The sequence below is a fragment of the Petromyzon marinus genome, chromosome 15 (genome assembly GCF_048934315.1).
Source record: "Petromyzon marinus isolate PM22_M1 ecotype Great Lakes invasive population chromosome 15, UKy_Petmar_22M1.pri1.0, whole genome shotgun sequence".
Lineage (NCBI taxonomy): Eukaryota > Metazoa > Chordata > Hyperoartia > Petromyzontiformes > Petromyzontidae > Petromyzon > Petromyzon marinus.
In genome coordinates this window covers 12,783,160-12,793,310 of record NC_133681.1, presented here as the reverse complement: position 1 = coordinate 12,793,310, position 10,151 = coordinate 12,783,160, and positions in this window count along the sequence as shown.

Genomic DNA, 10,151 nt, shown 5'->3' with positions numbered 1-10,151 from the left:
CTAGGGAGACAAAGGCGGCCAGGCGTGGTGCTGGCCACCCACCCCCTCGTGTGCCGTGCCAGCCTTCATAGGGTGCTGCTCGCTAACAGCACTTGCCCCTACAGTCTGTTATGGGGGGGGGGGGGGTCGTCATCTTTGTGGTGAGCAGTGGCTTGTGGTGGTGGCGTCGTGGCTAGCATCCTGCGTTACGAACCTGGACGTCTTATGTCTATCACCGCTCATGGCTAACAACCGGTCACAAACTTCTGAACCATTCCTATTCTTCCCGTAGGTTGACTCGGCCTAAAATGAGGACCCGATTGCCTGCATTAAAAACATCATCACTGGGAAGACAAAGTCGGGAGGTTCGTAGGGCGGGCCATACCGTCGCTTTGTGTGCGAAAATCCCAGCTTTAAGAGATGCTCGCTCACAGCACTTGTCCCAACAGTCTGTTGACGGATCCATTGCGGGGGGGGGGAGGTGGTGGATCTTTTGTTCTTGTTGTCTTTGTGTGCCCAGGTGTGTATGTAACAAAAAAAAGATGTGGAGTGTGCCCAGGTGCGCGCTTGAATGTGTGTCAGTGTGTCAGGGAGTGTGTCAGGGTGTGTGCCTTGCACGCGCGCGGCGCCTGTAACCGTACAATTACACCAACAGCTTTTTTGGGGGAAGTCTTCTGAAGTTTATCTCCAAACTTTTACTCCCCAACCTCTCCCCCCACCCCCCGGGCTCTCCGTTGTTGACAATCACAAAAAAAGTGCTGGCAGGTGCGTGGCGCACACGTGTACAGGTGTGTGTGTGTATGAGCAGGTGTATGGGGCGTGTGTGTTAACAGTGTTTGTGGTTGTATGAGTGTATTTTATGTCTGTGTGTGTGTATTGTATGTGCACAATGCACGCAAAGCGGTTAGCGCGCTGCGCTGCGGCGACCCGAGTTCAATTCCCGCTCATAGCCAACACCAGTGATGATTACCTGAATTGGTCATGGGCCTCCCCCTAGGTTAACTCAGCCTCAAATGAGTACCTGGTGCGGTGTGTAAACATCGCCACTCGGGAGACAAAGGCGGCCGGGTGTGGTGCTGGCCACCCACCCCCTCGTGTGCCGTGCCGGCCTTCATAACTGCTCGCTTACAGCACTTGCCCCTACAGTCTATTAAGGCTATACGGGGTATTTTTGTATTTGTTTGTGTGTGAATCTGGAGCATGTTACTAATAGATAGGGCCTTACCATCAGCCCCACAAAAATGAAGCACCTGCCTGGGTATTTTATGTCATCAAATTCTCCCATCCCTCAACTCCCCATGAGTGATGGGGCAGTTGTGGAGAGAGTGGAGAGTGTCTGCACTTGGGCAGTGTGATTATGATCAGCTCCGGTTTGGCAGCCGAGGTCACGCTCTGAATCAGTCGAGCGGCATTATCTTTTCATCAGCTGCGTAACGCTGTGTAAATTGCTACCTGGCCTGTCGCTCCGTACAAAGCTCCCGGTCTTCTCGGCCACCGTTATTCCCTCCCTTCCTTCTCTATGCTTGTGAGACATGGAGCCCTACAAAGTAATATCTGCGCCGGTTGGAAACATTCAGGCTAGCCTGCCTACGATTCATCCTAGGTTTTCACCAGACTGGATTGTATGAGGAACTCGTTGGCTGGGTCATGTAGACAGCATGCCCAGACACCGCATGCCCAGGCACCGCATGCCCAAGCACCGCGTGCCCAAGCAGCTTCTGTTTGGCCGGATAGATGGGGCTAAACGGGCGCGGTACAGAAGGATGTGGAGCTGATTGGACTTGCCGATAACTGGTAACAGCGGTGTCAATATCGGCGTCTGTGGAGGAGGTTCGTGAAGGACGCTGCTGGGGAGTTGGATGCATTCGCCCTCCAGCAACAACGGAGGGCAGAGGAGCGACGCTCACAACAACGAGCAGAGCACCGGGCGACTAAAACGCATAAAGTTGGCACGGTGGAGAGCACAGTTGGTGCATCTGTCAGTCATCTCAGTCAACCCATGGCACCTGGGTTTGTTCCGTGATCTCCTGCCAGTGGGCCTTGGACACTTCATGTGGCCTCAAAGTGCACCTAGCATGGCACAAGCGCCGTGGTGACGTCACTGCCACTTAGTGGTGAACGGCGGTGGTTGTTGTGGTGAGCGGTGGTTGTTGTGGTGAGCGGTGGTTGTTGTGGTGATCGGTGGTTGTTGTAGTGAACGGCGGTGGTTGTGGTGAGCGGTGGTTGTTGTGGTGAGCGGTGATTGTTGTGGTGAGCGGTGGTTGTTGTGGTGAGCGGTGGTTGTTGTGGTGATCGGTGGTTGTTGTAGTGAACGGCGGTGGTTGTGGTGAGCGGTGGTTGTTGTGGTGATCGGTGGTTGTTGTGGTGAACGGCGGTGGTTGTGGTGAGCGGTGGTTGTTGTGGTGAGCGGTGGTTGTAGTGGGTAGCGTGCTGCGCTACAAACCCGGACAGCCTGATTTGAATTCCTGGCCACTAAGATCGGTGGCGAATATCTGAACCGGTTCTGGACCTCACCTAGGTCAAGTGAGCCTTAAATGAGAACCTGATGCAGTGGACATAAAATAGAATAACTAATGAGACAAAGACAACCAGATGTGGTGCTAACCACACGGACCTGTCGCTTGAGGTGTTTGCTCACCGCACTTTCCGCAGCAGTCTAAATTAAAAACTAAACTATTTTTTTTATTTTACCAGGTCAGGGCCCAAGAGCTGTATAGCTCTTTTTCAGAAGCGACCTGGCCACAAATCATAGCTCAACAAAGTGACTTATCACGTGGAAATGCTTAGCAGCCAAATACTCCAAACGCACGTTTCTAAATGTGGAGGGGAAAACCGGAGGAACCGGAGATAAATCCACTCGACCACGGGCAGAGAGACACCACAAACTCTAATTATACAGCCAGCGTCAGGGTCTGAATGGAACCCACAACCTCCTGTATACCAGGCGAGGCAGTTAACATCTCACCAGTCTGGTCCGCCTTCAACAATTGCCCGCGGTGTGCGCACTCTGCTGCGTTTTTTTGTAATGACTCTCGGGAAATTATTCTATCGAGCCAACCTCGTTTAACTCCTCTCAAGCTCAGCAACATTAGAGGTGACCCGATAGCCGACACCGCCGCCTCTTAAGTCAGCAGCGCTGAGTCACTCCACGTGGCACAGCAAAGCCGCCACACGCCACCCTGGCCTCTTGGCGAATGGCCGTGGTGTCGCGCGGGCGTGTGAGCGGTCGTGTAGTGGGGAAGCGGTAGTGCAGTGGTTAGGGGGGAGCGGTAGTGCAGTGGTTGGGGGGAGCGGTAGTGCAGTGGTTAGGGGGAGCGGTAGTGCAGTGGTTAGGGGAGCGGTAGTGCAGTGGTTAGGGGGAGCGGTAGTGCAGTGGTCAGGGGGAGCGGTAGTGCAGTGGTTAGGGGCGCGGTAGTGCAGTGGTTAGGGGGAGCGGTAGTGCAGTGGTTAGGGGGAGCGGTAGTGCAGTGGTTAGGGGGAGCGGTAGTGCAGTGGTTAGGGGAGCGGTAGTGCAGTGGTTAGGGGGAGCGGTAGTGCAGTGGTTAGGGGGAGCGGTAGTGCAGTGGTTAGGGGGAGCGGTAGTGCAGTGGTTAGGGGGAGCAGTTGTGCAGTGGTTAGGGGGAGCGGTAGTGCAGTGGTTAGGGGAGCGGTAGTGCAGTGGTTGGGGGGAGCGGTAGTGCAGTGGTTAGGGGAGCGGTAGTGCAGTGGTTAGGGGAGCGGTAGTGCAGTGGTTAGGGGGAGTGGTAGTGTAGTGGTTAGGGGAGCGGTAGTGCAGTGGTTAGGGGGAGCGGTAGTGCAGTGGTTAGGGGGAGCGGTAGTGCAGTGGTTAGGGGAGCGGTAGTGCAGTGGTTGGGGGGAGCGGTAGTGCAGTGGTTAGGGGAGCGGTAGTGCAGTGGTTAGGGGAGCGGTAGTGCAGTGGTTAGGGGAGCGGTAGTGCAGTGGTTAGGGGGAGTGGTAGTGTAGTGGTTAGGGGAGCGGTAGTGCAGTGGTTAGGGGGAGCGGTAGTGCAGTGGTTAGGGGGAGCGGTAGTGCAGTGGTTAGGGGGAGCGGTAATGCAGTGGTTAGGGGAGCGGTAGTGCAGTGGTTGGGGGGAGCGGTAGTGCAGTGGTTAGGGGGAGCGGTAGTGCAGTGGTTAGGGGAGCGGTAGTGCAGTGGTTAGGGGGAGCGGTAGTGCAGTGGTTAGGGGAGCGGTAGTGCAGTGGTTAGGGGAGCGGTAGTGCAGTGGTTAGGGGGAGCGGTAGTGTAGTGGTTAGGGGAGCGGTAGTGCAGTGGTTAGGGGGAACGGTAGTGCAGTGGTTAGGGGAGCGGTAGTGCAGTGGTTAGGGGGAGCGGTAGTGCAGTGGTTAGGGGGAGCGGTAGTGCAGTGGTTAGGGGAGCGGTAGTGCAGTGGTTAGCGCACCGCCCTGCGACGCCGGCGAGCCGAGTTCGATTCCCGCTCACGGCCAACACCAGCGACGATTATTTGAACTGGTCCTGGGCCTCCCCTAGGTCGACTCGGCCTAAAATGAGTACCTGGTGCGATGTGGAAAAACATCGCCAATGGGGAGACAAAGGCGGCCGGGCGTGGTGCAGGCCACCCACCCCCTCGTGTGCCGTGTCGGCCTCCATAGGTGCTTACTAACAGCGCTTGCCCCAACAGTCTGTTACAGGCTATACGGGGCATCTTTGTCTTTGCATGTGTGTATGGCCATGCCTACGTGTGCGTGTGTGAGTGTATTATGCCATGCGAGCACGTGTGAGTTTGTGAACCGCCGCGTATCACCGCGGGTAGATTCGCGCGTCTGGATGCCTCCTTCCCGCCAGTGGGTGAACAGGTGTGTGTCCTTGCACCTGTGTTTGCTCAGACTTTGCTCTTTAATTCATTACGTGTCACCACTCTCGCTGGGAGTTACACGCGTGTGCCAGTCGGTGTGTGGGTGGCCATGTGGATACAGCTGTTGTGACTGCGATCGCAGTCCACTTTGTGGTTGGTTCCCCCATCTTTCTGGCGTGTGATTCTCCTAGGTAGACTCGGCCTAAAATGATCGAAGCTTCTCTAGAGAGACAAAGGTGGCCGGATGCATAAAACACTGCGAGTGATGTTTTTCTCTCCTACTTTCAATTCCACTTGAGCTGTGTATGCAACCAGCCGTATTGGCCATGACAAGTGCTCTCTTATCAGACTAACCGAATATTGTGTTAAATCTCAAAACACACTGTGGGCTTTAGAATAAAAGGTATATAATAGGTGACGTTTCACAGCACATCAATAGACCAGAGAGAGTTCATCATCCAGTCAATGTATTGTACAAGGTTATTTAAAAAACAAAAACTTTGACGAAAAAGACGGGAGACAATTCCAATGGAACATTCTAAGACACGTGATGTAATAAATACGCTCACAAGCTCCTCGGTGAGGGTTTCTCCGTTAAAGATGGGCGAATTACGAATAACATCGCTCAGAGCAATTGAGAAAATTGTCTTCGTCGTGGCTGTAACGTCATTGGCAAGTACACGTCCATATCTGTTAACATCCAACCGTATAAACAGCGAGTAAATTGTGTACAATGATCATCACGTGGCAGGGTTTAGGAGACTGGTATAAATATTCGGGACCATAGAGATATCGCTAAACGCCGTCCTGATAACAAAAAAAAAACAGCTGTGCAAACGGTGCGGTAGGAAATCGAGACGATTTAACAAACAAAAAATCGCAAAACTCGGTCACACCGGTTCCTGCCCTGCTCATGCAAAAAGGGCCGAGGCAATAGAAATTGAGCTTCCTCCATTCGCTGTCGTGGTTTCACGGGCGGTAATTAACATGTACCCGAAACGCAACGTAGGATGCGGCGTGTGCGTGTTTGCGCTGACATGAGATCAGCATCACAGCTGTCAACCCACATGGTTTACCCCGTATTCTTGTACAGGGAAATAGAGTTTGCAGGTCCATACGGCGTACAGCCGTTTCAATACGGGCAAAAAAAATGTTTTGCCGAATTGCTTGTGTTTCTCCCTTTTGATGGGACTTTGTAGGATGAACGTTGAGATTTATAAGGGCACGGGTCGACTAATAAGGTCCGAAATGGTCTGTAATAAGGTCGGCACTGATAAGGGGTTGACAGGTTTGCAACATTGAGAACTGCCATCAGCAGCAACATTATCACCGGTAGCATGATCATCAACAGCATCAATATCTGTAGCAGCATCATCATCTTGCAAAATTATATTCGCACCGTACGTAGCCAGCCGTGCTAATCCGAAGCATTAGACTGTGTAACAAAAAAATGTTCCTGGGTAGGAAGTGTTATTTCCTAATTGCTTATGCCTCAAAGGTACAGAAAAAGGCTATTATTCCCCAAAAACTTTGCTTTTGTGACCAGGACATTGATATTTTGAAATTCACCTATTTTCAATGAGAAAACGTCGTGTGTATTTGTGCCATTCCTTCAAATTAAGTCCTGGTTCACAAAAGCGAAGTTTGTGGGGAATAATAGCCGTTTTCTATACTTTTTAGGCATATGCAATAAAAAATATATAACACTTTTAGTATCCAGGAACAAAAAATTGTGTTATATAGTGAATCATTCGCGTAAACTCTGACAAATGTTAATCTCTCGGTGGCCGTTGCTTGTCTTGACAAATGTTAATCTCTCGGTGGCCGTTGCTTGTCTGTGCCGGGAGTTCCATGATGGAAGTTGGACTACCGAGGATTTGATATTCGTTGCGTTTGGTTCTTGACAGGGAAGACTGAAGGAGCGTTATCATCTTCCTTGCCCCCAAGAAAGTGACCCTTAGAGTGACCAATGGTGCAATGGGAGCCACCGTGCGGCTTTGTTTGAGCGGAGAGTCACTTTCAGTTATGATTTCAAGTTTGCACAAAGCTGCTGTCACGTTGTGCTCATTGTGTCGCAGTGTCAGGACGGGTGCCTTCATTTGCCACGTCTGAGCTCTTACTAACATGGCCCGCTGAGTCTTTACGAGAACAAAGCAATGAGTTTCTCTATGGCTGACTTTCTCAAGTAATAATAATAGTAATAATACAATAAATGGTCTGCTTTGCCGCAAAGCAGAGTAACACATTGATCCTTCAAACCCATGGGATTTGGGACCAATGTTTTACAGCAGAATTAGTGTAAACGTGCACACTCTTAAGTGATTTTCGGATGCATTTTTTTTTTTCAGACAAAATTTCAGATAATCAACCCGAAAATGAGGAAAACACCCAGAATTAGAAGTGATTGTTCCGAAGATGCATGGTTCAATGGACCCAACTCTTATTTTACTTCTCGTGTGGTGAAACAGACACGCGTTTGTGTACAATTGTATTGTTTGTGTACTATACAACACAAACAATACAGTTGTATTTTGTGTACAATTGTATTTTTTTATTTAAAGCTTTCGTGACTGCAGGGATTCATATTCTTGGTTCTTTCGGTAAAGTCACGTAGAAGGGAAACAATAAAATAATACAAATATAAAACAATAAACATCTCACGTCGTTTCGACTGCTGATGATGATTGCTTGTGTTGCAGTCGAAACGTCGTGAGAATTTTATTGTTTTATATTTTTATTATTTTATTGTTTCCCTTCTACAATTGTATTGCTTGTGTACTAAACAACACAAACAATACAGTTGTATTTTGTGTACAATTGTGTTTGTCACCCATCGTGCATTTTTATGTCTCAGGAATCCAGGGGAAAGCACGGACAGTGTTTCACCAGACACAAGCTTGGATCCCCTCCCCCCCTTCCCTTCCTTTGTTTGCTCTTTATCCCGCCAGTACGGAGGCCTTTTATTGAGCACCCAGGGCTTACTGCTCTCAAACCGGGTCCTCCACAGGCGTCAGCATTACCCAGGGAGGATTATCATCCCCCTTTGTTCGAGTTTCATCGCTTTGTTGTTTTGTCTACCCACCCCCCCCTTACTCGCCCTCCTCTTTTGCAAAGTAATTAATTACCAGGTCATGTTTTGTTTTCTATATATATTGTTGTTGTTGTTGATCGGCCTTCTTGCTATATATCGGGCGCGCCTCTGAGAAGCGGATGTGGAGGCGTTCACGCGACGGGACGGCCGAGGCGACCACAAAGCTATCGTTGGCCAAAGGAGGAAATAATCGTGAGCCCGGCTTGGTTGGTGGGACAATGCCGTACCCACCCAACCCCCACCCACCCCTACAGGAGATGGTTTCCTCTCGCCCACAGCGCTGCTGCTATCGATTGATCCACCGGCTGGAACCCTCCGCAGAATTTCACCCGCAATTTGGTGCGTGCCGGTGACACGCACACGCCGCTGCCGCCGCTGTTGCTGTTCCTGTGCCCCGTTGCGGAGTAACGCGGAGCGACAATCGAGACGTGGACGTAGCCCGGCGATTAGAGTCCAGCGGTCCCCAACCCCTGTGCCACGGACCGGTAACAGGCCACGGACCGGTATCGGTCCGTGGCCTGTTAGGAACCAGACCGCACAGCAGGAGGTGAGCGGTGGGCGAGCGAGCGAAGCTTCGTCATCTGTATTGGCAGATGAAGCTTCGTCATCTGTATTGACAGCCGCTCCCTATCGCTCACATTGCCGTCTGAGCTCCGCCTCCTGTCAGATCAGCGGCGGCATTAGATTCTCATAGGAGCGTGAACCCGACTGTCAACTGCGCATGCGAGGGATCTGGGTTGCGCGCTCCTTATGAGAAGTCAGAATCCGACACTTATTTTAGTACGCGCGTGGCCCGCCCGTTATTTTATTTACCACTTCCGTCCGCGCCTCTTTCCCGCACTGCGCACTTGTCTTAGTCACAGTGTTGGTATAAAGCCCACAAGCTAACCCCTAGTAGCCAAAATGAGTAAAACAAACAAACAAACGTTGCTGGAGAGCTTCTTTGAAAAGGGGGAAAGACCCAATGATGAACCCCCCTCCCTCCCCCGGTGTGTGAAAAAATTGTCTTCCACGAAACTGGTCCCTGGTGCCAAAAAGGTTTGGGACCGCTGGATTCGACGACCCAGGTTGGTCGGCAAGCAAAATAACAAGGAGGGTAAAAAAAATGTTGGTTCGAATTCGGTGTAAAGTTCAATGTTGCACAAGGGCCCGCAAGACCCCGGAGTAACGCAAATTGCCAACCCCCTGGATTTCGATGAGTTTCTCCTCTCATGCATTATGGCGGTGTGAATAATAATTACGCAGTTTTTAGGAGTAGTCTCGGTGTGGTTTAAACGATTGTCACTCTGTCCGTGCACCCAGGGAGGGGCGTTGGGGGGGGGGCTAACAGGATGCCCCCCCCGAAATATGTCAGTGTCCGTTGTGTCTGTCACCGTGGTTTTTTTTTTTTACAATGTCATGCACCTTGAGTGAAGGCGCTCTATAAATACAAAGTAAGATTTTGATTTAAAGCTTTCGTGACTGCAGGGATTCATATTCTTTATTCTTTCGGTAAAGTCACGTAGAAGGGAAACAATAAAATAATAAAAATGTAAAACAATAAAATTTTCACGACGTTTCTACTGCAACACAAGCAATCATCATCAGGTGTGAAAACCACAGCAAGAAAATTTGAAAAAAGTGGCGGTTTTTATTTATATATTTTTTAACGTTAGCACCACGGAGAGCGATTTGACAGTTTGTTCAGATGGACGAGTCCATCTATGTTCGGAAAAGAGGAGAGGGGAGACGAAAAATAATGGATGCGGTCTGAAATGGTTTATCAAATCCTTCCAATGATTGCTAAGCCAGAATCCATCTTCTCGGTTGAAATTGTCTCTGTGTTTGTATATGTGACTTTACCGAAAGATCCAAAAATACAAAGTAAGATAACAATGAATAAACAAACAATAATTCTGGCTGTCAGTTTTACTCTCGGTACATTTAATGTGTTAAATAAAACTACACTAGATAAAAAATTGTATCTTACCAAGTAAGCTCTTTCAGAAGCCAATTAGCCACAAGTGATAGCCCTTCGAAGTCACTTATCACGTGGAAATTTATAGCAGCCAAATACTCTAAACGCATGTTTCTCAATGTGGAGGGAAAGACCAGAGGACCAGGAGAAAAATGAACGCGACCACGGGGAGAGAGACATGCAAACCCTATATATACAGCAGGCATCAGGGTCGGAATTAAACCTCCTGCATACCAGGCGAGGTATTTAACATATCGCCAATCGTGGTGCGCCAATTATTCGGTAATGGACGTTTCAGAAGTTTCATCTGA